This window comes from Sapajus apella, unplaced genomic scaffold (assembly GCF_009761245.1).
Source record: "Sapajus apella isolate SASKATOON/1434 unplaced genomic scaffold, GSC_monkey_1.0 scaffold14, whole genome shotgun sequence".
Lineage (NCBI taxonomy): Eukaryota > Metazoa > Chordata > Mammalia > Primates > Cebidae > Sapajus > Sapajus apella.
Window position 1 is genome coordinate 13033787 of NW_022436954.1, and position 20469 is coordinate 13054255.

A 20469-nucleotide genomic window follows, 5' to 3' on the forward strand; every position below is an offset into this window, starting at 1 on the left:
CCTGAGTAGCTGGGACTACAGGCACGCGCCACCATGCCCAGCTACTCAGGAGGCTGAGGCAGGAGAATTGCCTGAACCCAGGAGGCGGAGGTTGCGGTGAGTCGAGATCGCACCATTGCACTCCAGCCTGGGTAACAAGAGCGAAACTCCATCTCAAAAAAAAAAAAAAAAAAAAGCTGACTCCTGGGGGCCGGGCATGGTGGCTCACGCCTGTAATCCCAACACTTTGGGAGGCTGAGGTAGGCGGATCACAAGGTCAGGAGTTAGAGACCAGCCTGGCCAACATGGTGAAACCCTGTGTCTACTAAAAATACAAAAATTAGCCGGGTGTGGTGGCAAGCGCCTGTAATCCCAGCTACTTGGAGGCTGAGGCAGGAAAATAACTTTAACCTGGAAGGTGGAGGTTGCAGTGAGCCGAGATCACACCATTGCACCCCAGCCTGGGTGACAGAGTAAGTAAGACTCTGCCTCAAAAAAGAAAAAAAAAGCTGACTCCTTTCTTAGAAGCATACTTCTCACCGGAAACATTCACGAACTCATATCACAGTTTTGCAAATGTTCATAAATAGGGTTGCAAATACAGAATGATGTCCACAAATCATTCTATCTATCTTCCTCCTACTAACAGTTCACTTTACTAAAGTTATCCATTCTCATACTACTGCTGTTTTGAACTCCACTCACACAACTCTCCAATATTGCCTACTAAAAATAATTTTCCCCCATTTAAAAAATTTGGCCAGGCTCAGTGGCCCATGCTTGTAATCCAAGCACTTTGGGAGGCTGAGGTGGGTAGATCACAAGGTCAGGAGTTCGAGACCAGCCTGATCAACATGGTGAAACACCATCTCTACTAAAAATACAAAAATTAGCCAGGTGTGGTGGTGCGCATCTGTAATCCCAGCTACTCAGAAGGCTGAGGTAGAAGAATTGCTTGAACCCAGAAGGTGGAGGTTGCAGTGAGCCGAGATCACGCCATTGCACTCCAGCCTAGGCGACAAGAGCAAGACTCCATCTCGAGAAAAAAAATTTTTTTTAAGTTAGCTTTACCCACTCAGGAAGCTCATATATTCTGTAATGCAAGCATCTACATCTACCACAGATTCTCAGGTTTTAAGAGACCCTCAAAGGCCAGCACAGTGGCTTACACCTGTAATCCCAGTACCAAGGCGAATCACGAGGTCAAGAGATCAAGACCATCCTGGCCAGGCATGGTGAAACCCTGTCTCTACTAAAAATACAAAAATTAGCTGGGCATAGTGGCACACACCTGTAGTCCCAGCTACTCAAGAGGCTGAGGCAGGAGAATCGCTTGAACTTAGGAGGCGGAGGTTGCAGTGAGCTGAGATCATGCAACTGTACTCCATCCAGCCTGGCAACAGAGTGAGACACAGTCTCAAAAAAAAAAAAAAAAAAAAAAAAAAAAAAGAGAGACCTTCAAGGACATTGAGTTCAACAGACAAATGAAATCTGAATTCTTTAAAGCATCCATCCTAATAGGAAACACAAGGTATTACTATGAGCTGTGCATTACTCTATATTAAATAACTTCAAGCATCACGACAATCCTATAAGATGGTTAATATTATCCCCATTTTACAGACAAGGAGGCCAAGGCAGAGAGAGATTAAACAATTTGTCCTACGTTACGTGGTTCCTGTGTGGCAGATTGGCTCCACCATCCGTGCCCTTAATCATTATGTTATGCTGCCTTGCCCCCTCATCATACTATGGAAGTCTCAGATTGGAAATCCCTTTTTGGTTAGCACATTGACCAAAAAACATAGACTAAAGCATTTGTGGCAACATGTTAACGAATGACATCTAGGCAAATGAACGGATACAGGAGTGCTAAAGCAACTTTAGTTTGAAACAAAAAGTTGAAAAGTGCTTTTGTCATCACATCATGGGACAGGTTTTCTGAAAGTCATGACCAAATTACCTATTGCTGACCAGCAGAGAAGAAAATTCTTTGACTCCTTATAATGCCCCCAATATATGCCTAATCTAAGTTGCCTACACTACATACACCAATCAAACCAAAGGGCCCACTGGAGACAAAGTGACCCTAAAAACAGGGAACACTATCCCTGAATTGAATGGTGAATTCAGGCCCCATTCTCAGTGCTTATTATTTAATAATCAATAACATGCAATTCCAAGTAGAATTAGGGAAAAAAATTACTTCCGAAAAATACATTAAACAATTAAATACAAGTCAATCCATACCTCAATTTCCCCTTTATTAGTTCTAACCAGAACAGTTGTTCTAGCCTTCTTACAACCTCCCTGCCAGGCTACATCAATGCTCTACTGGAAACCTTGGAGGCAGCTGCATAGTTTAGGCAGAACAATCCCTACTTCAGCTTTGTGTGGCATTTAACCCTTCTCTGAGGGAAGAGAACATGAAAAAATATTTGCAGTTTCAGGCAAGTACCTTGTTAATATCTTTTAAATTGCCCAAGAAGGCTGGGTGCAGTGGCTCACACCTATAATCTCAACACTTTGGGAGGCCGAGGCCGGCAAATCACCTGAGGTCGAGAGTTTGAGACCAGCCTTACCAACAGGAGAACCCCATCTCTACTAAAAATACAAAATTAGCCAGGCATAATGGCACATGCCTGTAATCCCAGCTACTCAGGAGGCTGAGGCAGGATAATTGCTTGAACCCAGAAGGCGGAGGTTGTGGTTAGCCAAGATCATGCCATTGCACTTCAGCCTGGGCAATGAGAGCGACACTGCATCTCAAAAAAAAAATTACCCAAGAAAACTGATTCCTGTTCTTAAACTCATAAGCTTCCCAATACATGAACAAAATCTAAAGTTTTGTGGCTAAAGCAATGACTTAAAAACACCGATATCCAAACATACTTTCTTGGAAACACTGATATTCAAAATTATCACCCCAAGCTCTTACTGTTTTCATTTTTATTTTTATTTTGAGACAGAGTTTTGCTCTTGTTGCCCAGGCTGGAGTACCATGGCACGATCTTGGCTCACCACAACCTCCGCCTCCCGGGTTCAAGCGATTCTCCTGCCTCAGTCTCCAGAGTAGCTGGGACTACAGGCGCTCGCCACCATGCCTGGACAATTTTTATATTTTTCGTAGAGATGGGGTTTCACTATGTTGGCCAGGCTGGTCTCGAGCTCCTGACCATGTGATCCACCTGTCTTGGCCTCCCAAAGTGCTGGGATTACAGGTGTGAGCCACCACGCCCAACCCAACTTTTATCAACAAGCATAGAAACCACTCATCTCCAACTAGGGCTGAAAGCAGTACTTTCCGCTGATGGCTTAATATACTGTGTCCCCTAAAAAATGGCTACATTTAAGGTTTTCAGTGGTTGAAGTTCATTATGAAATGAACTGACTAGGATGCGTATGTTGTTTTTTTGTTTTGTTTTGTTTTTTTGAGACAGGATTAGGCCAGGCGCGGTGCCTCATACCTGTAATCCCAACACTTTGGGAGGCTGAGGTGGGCGGATCACCTGAGGTCAGGAGTTCAAGACCAGACTGACCAATGCGGAGAAACCCCGTCTCTTAAAAAAAAGAAAAGAAAAGAAAAGAGACAGGATCTGGCTCTGCAGCCCAGTCTGGCAGGCAGTGGCGTGATCTCGGCTAGCTGCAACCTCTGTCTCCCAGGCTCAAGCTGTCCTCCCATCTCAGCCTCCCCAGTGGCTGGGACTACAGGCACAAGCCATCATGCCTGGCTAATTTTTGTACTTTTTTGTAAGACGAGTCTTCACCACGTTGCCCAGCGATCTGTGCACCTGGACCTCCCAAAGTGCTGGGATTACAGGCATGAGCCACCGCACCAGGCCAGATCCTTACTTTTTTTTTTTTTTTTTTTTTTGAGACAGAGTTTCGCTCTTGTTACCCAGGCTGGAGTGCAATGGCACGACCTCGGCTCACGGCAACCTCCGCCTCCTGGATTCAGGCAATTCTCCTGCCTCAGCCTCCCGAGTAGCTGGGATTACAGGCACGCATCACCATGCCCAGCTAATTTTTTGCATTTTTAGTAGAGACGGGGTTTCACCATGTTGCCCAGGATGGTCTCGATCTCTTGACCTTGTGATCCACCCGCCTCGGCCTCCCAAAGTGCTGGGATTACAGGCGTGAGCCACCGCGCCCGGCCAAAAGCTAAAATTTTAAATCCTCCATTATCTCCAGAAACTTTGCTGAAAAATGTGAAGGAGGGCCAGGCATGGTGGGGCACACCTATAATCCCAGCATTTTGGGAGGCCGAGGTAGGAGGATGGCTTGAGCCCAGGAGCTTGAGAACAGCCTAGACTATACAGAGAGACCCCATTGCCACAAAAATATACACAATTTAGCCAGGCATAGTGGTGGACACCCGTAGTCCTAGCTACTCAGAAGACTGAGATGGGGGCACCACTTGAGCCCAGAAGATTGAGGCTGCAAGTGAGCCATGATTTCACCACTACATTCCAGCCTAGGTAACAGAGCAAGACCCTGTCTCAAAAAAGAAAAATAATTTAAGGGAGGAGATGCATAAAAGGTTGGAACTATAGACTACAGTAAAAGTTGCAATAGTGCACTGCAATTTGATTAATCTATGTTGTTTTGCTTCCTTTCAAGCCTTCCCCACAAATCAGTCCCTCACTGATTCTCATCAAGTGCCTTACTTTACCAAGGCTTACTGAGCACCTGTGTATGTACCAGACACTAAGACAGGTGATAAAAAGATACAGCGATAAGATAGTACCTACACTCAAGCTGCTGCTTATAGTCTAGAGGGAAAAACAAGAATATCTGAACTATCTCCTACAAGCCTGTCCCTGCAAGTTGATATCATTTCAAACCACATATCTAAAAATTCTCTGGAAGAAGAAATCTTGCTGATAATCAAACAATGTGTGACACAATTCCAGGAAGTTTAAGAAATTAGGACAGCAATGGTGGGCATACAGAGAGATTCCCATTCTAAAGATTAAAATAATATCCATTCTAGCACATCCACCTCCCCATGGGCTCTAAGGAAAATAGATCTTTTACATACATTATCCCTACAGGGGTGGTGGGGAGTTGGAGGGGGTTAGAAATTTAAGTGAGTACTGCCCCCGTGCCAAGATGAAGCACCACTCCACTTGCCTCCAGCAAGTGTTCATTTTGGTTCGAGCTGTTGTTTCCATTCTCTCTGGAGAATGGCAGTATATTAGTGGTTAAGTCCATGGACTTTGTAGTTTGTCAGACCAGGGTTAATTCTGGCCTCAACCATTTACAGGCAGTGAGATTTTCAGCAAACCTCAGCTTCTCTGAGGCTCAAATTCCTTAAAAACCAAAATAAAACTAAACAAACAAAAAAAAAAAAAAACGGTTGTGGGAAATAAATAGTTTATGCAAAATGTTCAGTATACACTAAAATTTAAAAAAAATTAAAAAAAAATAAGATGTGAGGGAGGTAGGGGGGAATGAGGGCCTTGTCAGTTACTAACAGGGTACCAGGAGGTACCAAAATAGAAGGCGATAAATAATAAAGCTAATCATTTTGTTATTCCAACTGATAGTGATCTATGCTTAATTTATTTGCATCCATCCTATCTCATCCATCCCAGAAGAGCAACTACTTCATAACCTAAGGCTGGACTGTAATTACTTGGTGCTTTTCTTTTTGTTACTACCTCCAATAGTCTCAGTTTTACCCTAGCTGAGACAACATGTTGGAGCTTCTCTGGCTGTCTATACTGGAACACTAGAACTCCAACCACCTAGAAGAGAACCGCCCCCCCACCCCCCAATCTGGAACACAGACCACTCTTACTCACATAACAAAGAAACCAACCATATATAGGAGGCAAACAAGGAAAGAAAAATCTGAACAGCTCAAACTTACCTGCCATTATTTTTTACCCCAAAATGAGGAGCAAAACAAAAAAATTTTAAAAATAAAACATTTACTTATCTGCATCCCTTATCATAATTCCTGAAAGAACCAATGGAGGTGAGGTAAAAGACAAATCTTCCATCTTATCATCCCAAAGGCTCTGCACTACACAGCCGTCAAAACAACACCTTAGTTGTGGAAATCGTCCTGGACACTAGGTTAACTAGGATGCTCACTGCAGCTACACAAAGCCCAGTATTTAAAGCTGGACCCAAATCACCACCACTCAGTCATCCAGAACCTATTTTCAAACTGCCTTTGTACTCCTCCTTCAGATTCCCTCATCCCTCCCCCTAAAGGTTGAGTGGGAAACAGACACTCTGGCAGCAACATGACCAACACGCTCAAGATCAAGAAACCTCCCCAGGCTGAAATCAAGGCAGAGAGAACATTTGAAAGAAAATTTGAAAAATATTAGACAAGAACTACAGCCCAACAGAGTATACACATTGTATTTTTTTCCTTCTTTTTAACTATACTTGTTATAATTAAGAGATCCAGACATCAAAAATTTCCTGCAGCCTTCGCCTAGATTATATTTAAAGGAGGAACAAAGTTCGGTTTCCTCCTGAAGCCACAACTTCACAAAGATGAAATCATCTTTCAAGAAATACTCTCATTCTAGAAAAGAAATTCTAGTCTTAAAAAAAAATTGGCGGGGTGGGGGGTGGTGGGGGTGCAAAATAGGATTATTAAAGACACATATCAGTTTAAAGCTAATGAGCAGCTTATACATTAAAGCCCATCTTGTTACAATTAGGACAGTATTCTAGCTATAATATAATTTTCAGGCTGACTCACATTTTCAAAAAGAGAATACCCTAGTTTTCAGCTACTGATGAGTTGGCTATATAATTAACTAGAATCAGTACTTTTGCAAGAATATATTTGCAAAAACAAACCAAATCTTAAGATTAAATATAAGATATGAAAGCACAGTCATGGGCCTTCAGCTCTAAGAGATTTCAGATTTCATGATAAATTAACTAAACAATAAACTCAACTCCAACAAACAACTTTCAGGTTGATTTAAAAATAAAAACTTCCCTTTTGTTTTCTGAAATGTATTTTAAACACTAAAGTTTGTATAAATGGTTTTTCTAAACCTAATCTTATTCCACCCATGGCCCTTTCAGGGTGCAAAAAGCTGTAAATATTTTCAGATGTGTTGCCACTTTACTCAGGTGAAATAAAAAGCATGATTAGAATTTCCTTATTGCTTTAAGCAAATAAATCCAACATTATCGTATTTGCAGATTTAACAAACAACATCTCCACAAATCTTTGCTTTCAAAGGTAGTTTTAGGAGGAAGAAAGAGATGGCAATTCAGTTAACATTGTTCCATTTGTTTTCTTTTATAAGGCAAAGCACGGAGACTACATCTAACTGGAGAATGAGGCTCCCACCCACCGCACCTGGAAAAGTAAGAGGGATCCACCCAGGAACAGAAGGGCTGAAACCGATATGGGCCGTTCAAACTCTACGGGGAAAAACAATACCATTTATGCTGCAAACCTCCCTGCAACTTTCCACTTCCACAAATACAATAATAAAAGAAAAAAAAAGTTTGAAACATGTTAAGAACCCTCTGTATAACTAGGTTCTGACACGGACAAATTCCTTTCCCAACCCACATGCAACATGCCAAAAAACCAACTTTTGATTTGGGCTCTGAAAACAGAAACACGTTAGCATAATCCAGAAAAAAAAAATAAAAAATAAAATAAAATAAAAGAACACACCAAAATATAAATTTTCAAACCTGCTCTTACCCATCTGGATCTATTCAGCTTCCTGTATTAGATAAGTTTGTTTCTAGGTCTTGTATATAATAAAAAAATTTAATATAATACCAAAATATCCCCCCAAAGTATTTAAAGTAGAAAGAAAAATAATAATTGCTTAAAAGTTACTCATCAGCATAACAGACTCTTTCGCGTTTTTTAATTCCCTCTGGTTACCGTAAGACACAAATGCGACTTGCTTATCTTCCTTTTCCCCATCAGTACATACATTTTCTTTAAAAGCCACACACCTCAAATGTAGAGTTCTAAAAACCAGTCCTTTAAGAAAGAAACCCAAGGCTTCGCCAATGTGCTGAGAAAGACAAATCCAGCAAGGCAGTTGCTTTTTCACCACCTCTTCCTCCTTTCAGGATCTTTCCTGCTCTTCTTTCTCTCTCTCTCCCTCTCTCTTTTTTTTTTCTCCCTCAGATCCAACACCTAAAATGGAAGTTGCACCCAGCCAAAGGCAAGGGAGCCTGGGTGGTGACAAACTGATCTGGCAGCCCTACCCCCTTCGCTTTCCTAAGTGATGTCAGCCCCTGTGAGCTTCCAATAGGAGCCATGTATAAATCAGGGAGCTGACCTTATCCAATAGGAAACTTTATTATAGAAAATTAAAAAAAAAGAGAGGAGGAGAGAAAGACACAGGGGGAAGTTTATACATATATTTATATTTATATATTTATATTTAAAGTGGAGATCCTGTACAATCTCTGAGGAATTACTGCAGAGCTGAGGGGGGCGGGGGAAGCAAGGGAGGCAAGGAACAAGGGCTTTTTAGAATGGCACGCCTAAGTTTCAGTTCTCTTTGATGGTGGGTTCTTGCTCCCTCTTCCGTACTATTCCGGTGGGGAACAGAAAAGAGCTGCTTTTACTTGGCTGCTGCTGTTTGGTTTGTTGCTTTCTACTCCAAAGCATTTCCCTAAAGGAAGACAGGAAAGGAAGGAGAGAGAAATCCTAGAAACAGGACTACTGTATATTGACTTGGATGGTAGGGGATATCTGAGGTAAACCCAGTTTCACTGTTTTGGATTCAATGCATTAGAGCTAATTTTTTTTTTTAATGCCTAAACTTGTTAACAGTTTTTAGTCTCTACACTCTGAATTAGAAGGAAGCAGAATCCACTGGGCTGTTAAAATAACTGTCTTCCTAATTTGTCCCCAAATCAAAATAATGTGGGTTTGCTGGGAAGAGGAAATGAAATCCAATAAACAAGCAATATATTTAGAGGGAATAACAGCATAGGTAAAGAAAGTAAATCTCCTGTAAAGAACATTTTATTTCTTGGTAAACTTCAAGCTTAAGATGATCTAGTTCATGCATTCTCTTTTTACATTTGACCTAAATAAAGAATTATTGGGGTATTATTTTTCTGGGTTAAGACTTTTTTTTTTTTTTTTTTTTTTTGAGACGGAGTTTTGCTCTTGTTGCCCAGGCTGGAGTGCAATGGCTCTATCTCGGCTCACCACAATCACTTGCCTCCCAGCTTCAAGTGATTCTCCTGCCTCAACCTCCCGGGTAGCTGGGATTACAGGCACGCACCACCATGCCCAGCTAATTTTTTTGTATTTTTAGTAAAGATGGGATTTCTCCACGTTGATCAGGCTGGTCTCAAACTCCTGATCTCAGGTGATCCACCCGCTTCGGCTTCCCAAAGTGCTAAGATTACAGGTGTAAACTGCACTTGGCCGTTAGGACATATTTATAATATGTCCTTAAACTCTAAGACCATGATGGACAGAGGCTAGATTTTTTTTATATGCTTGACAAAGTTTAGCAATTTATGGTTATTCCCTGATTACTAAAACAAAGACAATGATGAATCAAAAATTTCCTTCTGCCAGGTGTGGTGACTCACGCCTGTAATCCAAGCACTTTGGAAACCGAGGCGGGCAGATCACCTGAGGTCAGGAGTTCAAGACCAGCCTGACCAACATGGTGAAACCTTGTCTTTTTTTAATTTAAAAACAAAAACGAAAAAAATTCCTTCTTCTTCCTTACTAAAAATCTAAAACTTGGCCTGGCGCAGTGGCTCATGCCTGTAATCCCAGCACTTTGGGAGGCTGAGGCGGATGGATCACAAGGTCAGGAGTTTGATATCAGCCTGGCCAATATGGTGAAACCCCATCTCTACTAAAAATACAAAAATTAGCTGGCCGTGGTGGCAGGTGCCTGTAGTCCCAGCTATTCGGGAGGCTGAGGCAGAAGAATTGCTTGAACCCAGGAGGCAGAGGTTTCAGTGATCCCATATCATGCCACTGAACTCCAGCCTAGGTGATAGAACAAGACTCCGTCTCAAAAAAAAAATATGAAAAAGGCAAACCCCCTAAAATTTATCCTATAGACTGCTGCCAAATGAGCCTTCATAGAGTTTTCATAATCTAGAACAGAAATATGAAACCTTGGCTGGGCACAATGGCTCATGCCTGTGATCCCAGCACTTAGAGAAGCTGAGGCAGGCAGATTACCTGAGGTCAGGAGTTAGAAACCAGCCTGACCAACATGGCAAAAACCCATCTCTACTAAAAATACAAAAATTAGCTGGGCATGGTGGTGGGAGCCTCTAATCCCAACTACTTGGGAGGCTGAGGCACAAGAATCGCTTGAACCCGGGAGGCAGAGGTTGCAGTGAGCTGAGATTGCCCCATTGCACTCCAGCCTGGGCAACAGAGTGAGACTCCATTTCAGAAAAAGAAAAAGAAATATGATGAATTAAGACTTAGAGGACTGTTGGAGGAAAAAAAAGAAAGAAAGAAAAAGAAATACAAAACCTTAAGAGCATAGATTTTCACAAACTGCCTAGCTTCAAACTCTACCTATGTAAGTAAGCACACTTACTCAAATATAGGTACTATTATGTAACCTAGGCCCAAATAAAATAATCTGATTCTCAGTTTCCTTAACTGTAAGATGGAGATAACCATCTCTCTCTCACAAGACTGTTGTAAGAATTAAAATATACATAAAGTTCTTTGGGCCAGGCGCCATAGCTCATCCCTGTAATCCCAGCACTTTGGGAGGCCAAGATGAGCATATCACCTGAGCTTAGGAGTTCCAGATCAGCCTAGCCAACAGGGCAAAATCCCGCCTCTACTAAAAATACAAAAATTAGCCAGTCGTCATGGCAAGTACCTGTAGTCCCAGCTACTCGAGTGGCTGAGGTGGGAAAATCACTTGAACCTGGGAGGCAGAGGCTGCAGTGAGCTGAGCTCGTGTCACTGCACTACAGCCTGGGCAACAGAGCGAGACTCCAGCTCAAAACAAAAAAAAAGTTATTAATGTGTGGCATATAGTATAAACTCACTAAGAATGCATTATCATTATTTTCATTATTCAGTAACTACCCTGCCCCAAAACCTTCAGTGGTGAGCCACTACCCAATAATAGCAACCAATGATGAAGTGTCTACCATGTGAGAGGCAGTTTGAGCTCACTACCTCAAACTTCTAAAACATTACCACAGAAATACTACCACCACCATTCTACAGATGAAGAAATCAGAAGCAGCAAAGTGAAGAAATTTGCCTGATCTCATCTGACTAGGCTAACCCCTCACCAATCTGACTTCACAGTCCATGCTCTTTCTATTACCTTACACTATGGTCAAGATAAAGGTCAAACTCCTCATCTGCTCTCAAGGCACCACACTTATTCATTCAGTACGTTAAAGTAACACATTATTAACCATAATTTAACCTTTCTTTATTTATCTAAACTGGAATTCAACTCCTCAGCATGAATGTGCTCTTTTTTAATTATGCTGATACAGTCATTATCCACTCCTTTATATAAGGTCTATCGTCTCATACACCCTCATATTTTGTCTATAGTGGCCAAAAAGGACTTCCTCAGAAGTGTTGGAAAACCAAACAAGCATTACAGCACTTTTTTGATGGGCTTTAAACAAACTACAGCTGGAAATAAATATATTATAACAAAGATATGAACAGCCTTTAAGCCCCATTACCTAAGAATCGTCTCCTTTATTTTACCACGTCTTCTACCTCTATTCTCCATCAATTTTTAGTTATCCATAGCAAGTTCAAAAGCCAAAGATAATTGCCAAAGGAAAACAACCAGCATAAAAATGTTTGTTGATTCATTGGTTCCATATCAGAGCCACATAATAGAATGTTATATGATTTTCTACAGACAGATTGGTCTTGTTTGTTTCCTTCACATCACTGCTCGCAACTTGCGAGTATTTTGTCTTCCTTTTTCTTTTGTTTTCGTGTGTGTATTTCTTTCTTTCTTCTTTTTTTTTTTTTTTTTTTTTTTTTTTGAGACAGAGTCTTTGCTTTGTCTCCCAGGCTGGAGTGAAGTGGCATGATCTCGGCTCACTGCAGCCTCCACCCCCCCCCCCCCCCACCCCCAGCCCCTCCCCCCCCCCCCCCCCCGCCCCCCCCCCCCCCCCCCCCCCCCCACCCCGCCCCACAGGTTCAAGCAATTCTCCTGCCTCAGCCTCCCAAGTAGGTGGGATTACAGGCACGTACCATCACACCCAGCTAATTTTTGTATTTTTAGTAGAGATGGAGTTTCCCCGTGTTGGCCCGGCTAGTCTCAAACTCCTGACCTCATGTGATCCACTTGCCTCGGCCTCCCAAAGTGCTGGGATTACAGGCCTGAGCCACCGCCCCCAGTCCTGTATGTGTATTTCTATCTCTCCCATCAGAAGATGAGCTCCATGGGCTGGGAGCAGTGGCTCCCGCCAGTAATTCCAGCACTGTAGAAGGCCAAGGCGGGCAAATCACGAGGTCAGGAGTTAGAAACCAGCCTGGCCAACATATTGAAACCCCCTCTCTACTAAAGATACAAAAAATTAGTCAAATGTGGTGGCCTGTGCCTGTAATCCCACCTACTCGGGAGGCTGAGGCAAGAGAATCGCTTGAACCTGGACAGCAGAGGTTGCAGTGAGCCCAGATCACGCCGTTGCACTCCAGCCTGGGTGACAGAACATGAGGCTATCTCAAAAAAGTAATAATAGGCCGGGCGCGGTGGCTCACGCCTGTAATCCCAGCACTTTGGGAGGCCAAGGCGGGTGGATCACGAAGTCAAGAGATTGAGACCATCCTGGTCAACATGGTGAAACCCCGTCTCTACTAAAAATACAAATAATCAGCTGGGCCTGGTGGCACGTGCCTGTAATCCCAGCTACTCAGGAGGCTGAGGCAGGAGAATTGCCTGAACCCAGGAGGCGGAGGCTGCAGTGAGCCGAGATCGCACCATTGCACTCCAGCCTGGGTAACAAGAGCGAAACTCCGTCTCAAAAAAAAAAAAAAAAAAGTAATAATAATGATAAGCTCCATGAATAGTGTCTTTCTTGTTCATGATCTATCCCCAGAGCTCAACTTTGTATCTCATATTTAACAACAGCTAAATAAGTGAATGAAGTCTCTTGGCTTACTAGTTGTATAATACTGGTCAAGCTATTTAAAATTAATAAACATTTAAAATAAGCCAGATGTGGTGGCTCACACCTGTAATCCCAGCATTTTGGGAGGCGGAGGCGGATGGATCACTTGAGGCCAGGAGTTCCAGACCAGCCTAGCCACCATGGTGAAACCCCATCTCTATAACAAATACAAAAATTAAGGTGCTGGGCACGCCTGTAATCCTAGCACTTTGGGAGGCCAAGGCAGGAGGATCAACTGAGGTCAGGCATTCAAGACCAGCCTGACTAATATGGAAAAACTCCATCTCTACTAAAAATACAAAATTAGCAAGGCATGGTGGTGCATGCCTGTAATCCCAGCTACTCAGGAGGCTGAGGCAAGAGAATTGCTTGAACCTGGGAGGTGGAGGTTGCATTGAGCTGAGATTGCGCCATTGCACTCCAGCCTAGGCAACAAGAGTGAAACTCCATCTCAAAAAAATAAAAAATTAGCTAAGCATGGTGGCACACACCTGTAATCCAGCTACTTGGGAGGCTGAGGCCGGAAAATCACTTGAACCCAGGAGGCGGAGGTTACAGTGAGCCAAGATTGTGCCACTCACTCCAGTCTGGGCGACAGAGCGAGACTCCATCTCATAAAATAGAATAGAATAGAATAGAATTACATAGAAATCAGGCTGGGCACAGTGGCTCAGGCCTGTAATCCCAGCACTCTGGGAGTCTGAGGCAGGTAGCTCACAAGGTTAGGAGTTCAAGACCAGCCTAACCAGCATGGTGAAACCCTGTCTCTACTAAAAATACAAAAATTAGCTGGGCATGGTGGCATGTGCCTGTAATCCCAGCTACTCAGGAGGCTGAGGCAGAAGAATCATTTGAACCCAGGAGGCAGAGGTTGCACTGAGCTGAGATTGCACCATTGCACTCCAGCCTGAGCAACAGAGCAAGACTCCATCTCAAAAAAAAAAAAAAAAAAAAAAAAAAAAAAAATTATGTACAAATCAAAAAAGAGAACTTACTGGTGAAAAGATGTTAAAATTTACATTTTTCTGAAACAGGAAACCCACCTCTACAAAAAATTAAAAATTAGCCAGGTGTGGTGGCGCAAGCCTGTGTGGTTTCAGCTACTTGGGAGGCTGAGGTGGGAGGATCACTTGAGCCTGAGAGGTTGACGCTGTGATGGGCTGTGATCATGACATTGCATTCCATCCTGAGTGACACAGCAAGACCCTGTCTCCTCAATAAATCAATAAACTAAAATGGCTATTTCCAAATAAAGTATAACAAGCATTAATACACACCGATTGAGGGAAAAACTGTTCACACTCAATTAATGGAAAATAAAAAGACTAGTTCCACTCGAATTATTTTGAGCACCCACTGTGAGCCAGGTGCTCCACCAGATGTCAAGGATAACAAGGTTAGACAAGTTTCCTGTTCTCATAGAGAATAGGAAAGAATCAGAGGATTAATAAACATAAGTCAGATGGACCGCTATGTAGATTTGAAACAGATTGATGGGAATGACTTGTGGCTTGCTCCAGATTGCATGTCAGGTGCAAACTCTCTGGAGAGGTGACATTTAAACTGAAATCTTTAGCCACATGTAGTGGCATGTGCCTGTAGTCCCAGCTACTCAGGAGGCTGAAGTGGGAGGATCACTTGACCTTGGGAAGTTAAGGCTGCAGTGAGCCATGATTGTACCACTGCACTCCAGCCTGGGCAACAGAGGGAGACCTTGTTTCCAGAAAGAAAAAAAGAAAAAGGAAAAAAGAAATAAAATGTTGAAATCTAAATGATAAGGAGCAGCCAAGTAAGTAAGAAGATATTAAGCCCTGAGGTATGGAGCTGAAACATACTGGACCCAGCAGAGAGCACTTGAAATTAGGAGGATGGGGGAATAGGTGAGAATCAGACTATGAGGGTTTCTATAGGTCAGAGAACGAAGTTTGTATTTTTATTCTTACGTAGAGGAAGCCCTATGGGGCTTTTAAACAGAATGACATAATCACATTTTTAAAAGATCTGGCTGGGTGCAGTAGCTCATGCCAGTAATCCAAGCACTTTGTGAGGCTGAGGCAGGAGGATAGCTTGAGCTCAGGAGTTTAAGACCTAGCCTGGGCAACATAGCAAGACCTCATCTCTATAAAATAAAATAAAAGTAATTAGCTGGGTATGGTGGCATGAGCCTGTGGTTCCAGCTACTTGGAAGGCTAAGGCGGGAGGATCACTTAATCCCAGGAGTTCCAGGCTACAGCCATAACAGAGCACAATCATATCTCAAAAAAAAAAAAAAAAAAGAGAGAAAGAAATGGTCTGAGATTTATGCAAAAATAGATTAAAGAGGGGTATGAGTGAAAGCAAAACAAGTTTATTTATTTAGTTATTTATTTAATTTTTTTTTTTTTTTTTTTTGAGACAGAGTCTCGCTTTGCTGCGCAGGCTGGAGTGCAGTGGTGCAATCTCAGCTCACCACAACCTCCACCTACTGGGTTCAGGCAATTCTCCTGCCTCAGCCTCCCAAGTAGCTGGGACTACAGGTGCACGCCACCATGCCCAGCTAATTTTTGTATTTTTAGTAAAGATGAGGTTTCACAGCCGGGCGCGGTGGCTCAAGCCTGTAATCCCAGCACTTTGGGAGGCCGAGGCGGGTGGATCACGAGGTCAAGAGATCGAGACCATCCTGGTCAACATGGTGAAACCCCGTCTCTACTAAAAATACAAAAAATTAGCTGGGCATCGTGGTGCGTGCCTGTAATCCCAGCTACTCAGGAGGCTGAGGCAGGAGAATTGCCTGAACCCAGGAGGCGGAGGTTGCGGTGAGCCGAGATCGCGCCATTGCACTCCAGCCTGGGTAACAAGAGCGAAACTCCGTCTCAAAAAAAAAAAAAAGATGAGGTTTCCCTACGTTGGCCATGTTGGTCTCAAACTCCTGACCTTTTGACCTGCCCACCTCAGCCTCCCGAAGTACTGGGATTACAGGCGTGAGCCACCTCGCCCAGCCAAAGTTTATTGTTTTACAATCTCAGTTGATTGTAACCTCCACTTCCTGGGCTTAAGCGATTCTCCTGCCTCAGTCTCCCCAGTAGCTGGAATTACAAGCGTGCACCACCACACCTGGCTAATTTTTGTATATTTAGTAGAGACTGGGTTTCGCCGTGTTGGCCAGGCTAGTCTCAAACTCCTGACCTCAAGTGATCCAATTGCCTTGGCCTCCCAAAGTGCTGCAATTACAGGCGTGAACCACCATGTCTGGCCCAAGAGGAGTTTAAAGGCTATTGTACTGGTCAAGCTGCAGTGATCGGGAGTTGGATTAGGGCTGCAGTAAAAATGGAGAGAAGTCAATAGATAGAAGATATGTTTTACACATACAGGATTGTTTTATGTATTTTTTCTTTTTCTTTGTTTGTTTTGTTTTCATACATGGAATATTACACTCCATGCTCAGATTTACAATCCTCAAAGTTTAACGTCCCCATCTACATTACCACATACAAACACAGAAAAACAAGATACCATAAAATGGTGAAAGATTAGGAAAAAGCCAAGAAAGGCAGGGAAAAAAGTGTGTTTAAAATATTAAAATTATTATATAGGGCAGAGTTCTGTGCCATGATTATTCTAGTTCTAAAACAGACTAAAACAGCCAAGTACAGTGATTGATGGCTGTAACCCCAGCATTTTGGAGGCCAAGGTGGGACGATCATTTAAACCCAGAAGTTCAAGACAAGCCAAGTTCAAGAAACACTGCAAGACCCTCATCTCTACAAAAAAACTTAAAAAAAAAAATTAGCTGGGAATGGTGCATACCTGTGGTCCCAGCTAATTTGGGGGGCTGAGGTAGGAAGAATGCTTAAGCCCAGGAGTTCAGGGCTGCAGTTAGCTGTATTTGTGCCACTGTACTCCAGCCTAGGTGACAAAGTGACATCCTGTCTCTAAAATAAGTCTGGGGGAGGTGGCTCATGCCTATAATCCCAGCACTTTGGGAGGCTAAGGCAGGTGGATTAACTGAGGTCAGGAGTTCCAGACCAGCCTGACCAATAGGGTGAAACCCTGTCTCTACTAAAAATACAAAAATTAGCCAGGCTTGGTGGCGTGCACCTGTAGTCCCAGCTACTCAGGAAGATAAAATAGAAGAATTCCTTGAACCCAGGAGGTGGAGGTTGCAGTGAGCCAAGATCATGCCTGCACTCCAACCTGGGCAGCAGAATGAGACTCTGTCTCAAAAATAAATAAATAAATAAATACTAAAAGAAAATAAACTAAAACTATAAATGCCAAGGAGAAGAAATTTTAAAAATTCAACTTCAAAAACCCTTCTGCTTGCTATCCAAATGTTACATAAAAAGGAAAAGAAAAAAAAACCCAACTGCTTATCCATAAAAAGAAAAACAAAATATTTTTACTCCTTTCTACCCTCTGGTGGTTATATATTACAATCCAAAGTCTGTCATTTTTAAAGCCTTGTATAGGATAGCCATTTATCAATCCCTTTAGAAGTTCTTTTTTTTTTTTTTTGAGACAGAGTCTTGCTCTGTCACTCAGACTGTAGGGTAGTGTTATGATGTCAGCTCACTGCAACCTCTGCCTACTGAGCTCATGCAATTCTCCAGCCTCAGCCTCCCAAGTAGCTGAGATTATGGGCACTCACCACCATGCCTGGCTGATTTTTTTATTTTTGTAGAGATGGGGTTTTGCCATGTTGGCCAGGCTGATCTAGAGCTCCTGGCCTCAAGTGATCTGCCTGCCTCGACCTCCCTAAGAGCTGGGAGTATAGGCATGAGCCACTATGACCTGTCCCACCTTAAAAAATTCTACCAACACAAGATTTAACTAAAATGATGTCAGATTAAAAAAATAAGTCCGGCAGGGCGCGGTGGCTCACGCTTGTAATCCCAGCACTTTGGGAGGCCGAGGCAGGTAGATCATGAGGTCAAGAGATCGAGACCATCCTGGTCAACATGGTGAAACCCCGTCTCTACTAAAAATACAAAAATTAGCTGGGCATGGTGGCGCACGCCTGTAGTCCCAGCTACTCGGGAGGCTGAGGCAAGAGAATTGCTTGAACCCAGGAGGCGGAGGTTGCAGTGAGCCGAGATCGCGCCATTGCACTCCAGCCTGGGTAACAAGAGCGAAACTCCGTCTCAAAAAAAAAAAAATAAGTCCTCTCCACTTCTTGAAAATTAATTTAATCCTGATGGCAATATATTAATGAGAAGATATACATTTACAATTACCTTACATCTCCACAGAATCATCAATACTGGTATTCTACCTGCCCCATCAAGTCCTGATTCTATGGTAACAGATGCCATAAACAAGGGTTGTTCTGCCTTCTCTTTTGTTTTCTTTGCTTGTTTACTTGTGTGTGTTTGTTGTGCTGTTGTTGCTGCTGCTGCCAACATCTAAAATCTTTCCTCCTTCTGCTAATTTTTATGTCCTTTCACAAACTGCTTCTTCTTCAAAGTAAGACAGTATCAACCAAAAATGTTTTCTGTTCCTTGTTTCTTTCTCCACCTCAACACCAGAAGCCTCAATCTAGGGGAAATAGTACCTGACTTGGAAATGCATTCCCCACACCACAATTTCAGTCAACAACCTCAAATCCTTTTTGAAAAGGTGTTAGATATCAACAAGGACATTTGGGGTGACCTCAATGTTTTGTCCCTTTGCACATTGCCCTTCTCTTAGGCACCTTTCTTTCTTTCTACCTCCAGTTGGCCTCGGTGGTAGCTGGTCCATTTCAATTCACCCTACTTTGTCACCAGTGGCTTAAGATACGGCTATTCTCGTCCAGAACTGGACATCACAGAGCATCTAATGAGGACAATAACTGAAGCCAGGGCCAGGTCCTAACACACACAGGGGAAAGAAAAAAACTGCTGTCCATAGTTATACCATGGGTTGGCATTCTCTGTAAATATTTAATCTTGAGATAATTAGGCCAGGCATGGTGGCTCACATCTGTAATCCCAGCACTTTGGGAAGCTGAGGCAGGCAGATCACCTGAGGTCAGGAGTTTGAGACCAGCCTGACCAACATGGTGAAACCCTGTCTGTACTAAAAATACAAAAATTAAAAAAATATATACAAAAATTAGCCAGGCATAGTGGCAAGTGCCTGTAATCCCAGCTACTTGGGAGGCTGAGGCTTGAGAATCACTTAAACCCAGGAGGCAGAGGTTGCAGTGAGCCAAGGTCATGCCACTGTACACCAGCCTGGGCAACAGAGCAACACTCTGTCTAAAAAAAAAAAAAATCTTGAGCTAATTTAATTTTTAATATCATCCCTGAAAACAGCTAATTCCAGTCAGAAACTGGGCTAAATTGTCTCTGGGCCAGGCTCAGTGGCTCATGCCTGTAATCCCAGTACTTTGGGAGAATGAGGTGGGAGGATCAATTGAGCCCAGGGGTTTGAGGCAAGCCTGGGCAACATAGGGATACCCTATCTCTATTTTAAAAAAGAAAAGAAGAAACAAAGAGAGAATGAAAAAGAAACAAAGAAAGAAAGAGAAAGAAAGGGAGAGAAAGAAGAGAAAGAAAAAGGAAAGAAAGAAGAAAAAAGGAAAGAAAAGAGGGAAAGAGAAAGAAGAAAGAAAAAAGGAAGGAGGGAAGGAAAAAAGAGAATGAGAGAAAGGAGGGAGTGAGGAAGGGCAGAAGGAAGGAAGGAAGGAGAAGGGAAAGAGGGAGGGAGGGAAAAATGAAGAAGAAAAAGAAAATCAGGTTGGGCGGAAGAAAGGGAGGTAGGAAAAGAAAGAGAGAAGAAGAAAAAGAAAATCAGTCTGAGCGTGGTGGCTCACACCTCTAATCCCAGCACTTTGGGAGGCCAAGGTGGGTTGATCACCTGAGGTCAAGAGTTTGTGACCAGTGACCAGCCTGGCCAACTTGGTGAAACCCCATCTCACTAAAAATACAAAAATTAGCTGGGCGTGGTGGCAGGCGCCTGTAATACCAGTTACTTGAGAGGCTAAAGCAGGAGAATCACTAGAACACAGTGGTGGAGGTTGCAGTGAGCAGAGATGATGCCACTGCACTCCAGCCTGGGTGACAAGAGCCAAACTCCATCAATAAAAGAAAAGAAGAAAGAAAGAAAGAAAATCAGCCAGACGTGGTGGCACTCGCTTGTAGTCCCAGCTATTCAGAAGGCTGAGATGGAAGGATTGCTGGAGCTCCAGAGGTTGAGGCTGCAGTGAGCTGAGATCGCATCACAGCCTGGGCAATATTAATTAACTGTTGTTTTTTTTTTCCTGAGACTGAATTTTGCTCTGTCGCCCAGGCTGGAGTACAGTGGTGCGATCTCAGCTCACTGCAACCTCCGCCTCCCTGGTTCAAACGATTCTCCTGCCTCAGCCTCCCGAGTAGCTTGGCTTACAGGCGCACGCCGCCAGGC

The 20469-nt window shown here is 43.1% G+C and overlaps 1 protein-coding gene across 16 annotated transcripts in view; it reads right to left on the reverse strand.

Annotated features, from left to right (window-relative positions):
• Nucleotides 1–8228, reverse strand: part of CTNND1 (catenin delta 1) — a 58786-nt gene extending 50558 nt beyond the window's left edge. For 9 of the 16 annotated variants that reach the window (XM_032283336.1, XM_032283334.1, XM_032283331.1 and 6 more), the window contains exon 1: nucleotides 7942–8228. The gene's annotated coding sequence lies outside the window, so the exon portion shown is untranslated. Of the gene's footprint in view, nucleotides 1–7678 lie in introns of all 16 variants that reach the window. The other 7 variants (XM_032283344.1, XM_032283343.1, XM_032283341.1 and 4 more) reach the window with 3 other exon arrangements.
• Between the last annotated feature and the right edge of the window lie 12241 nt (nucleotides 8229–20469).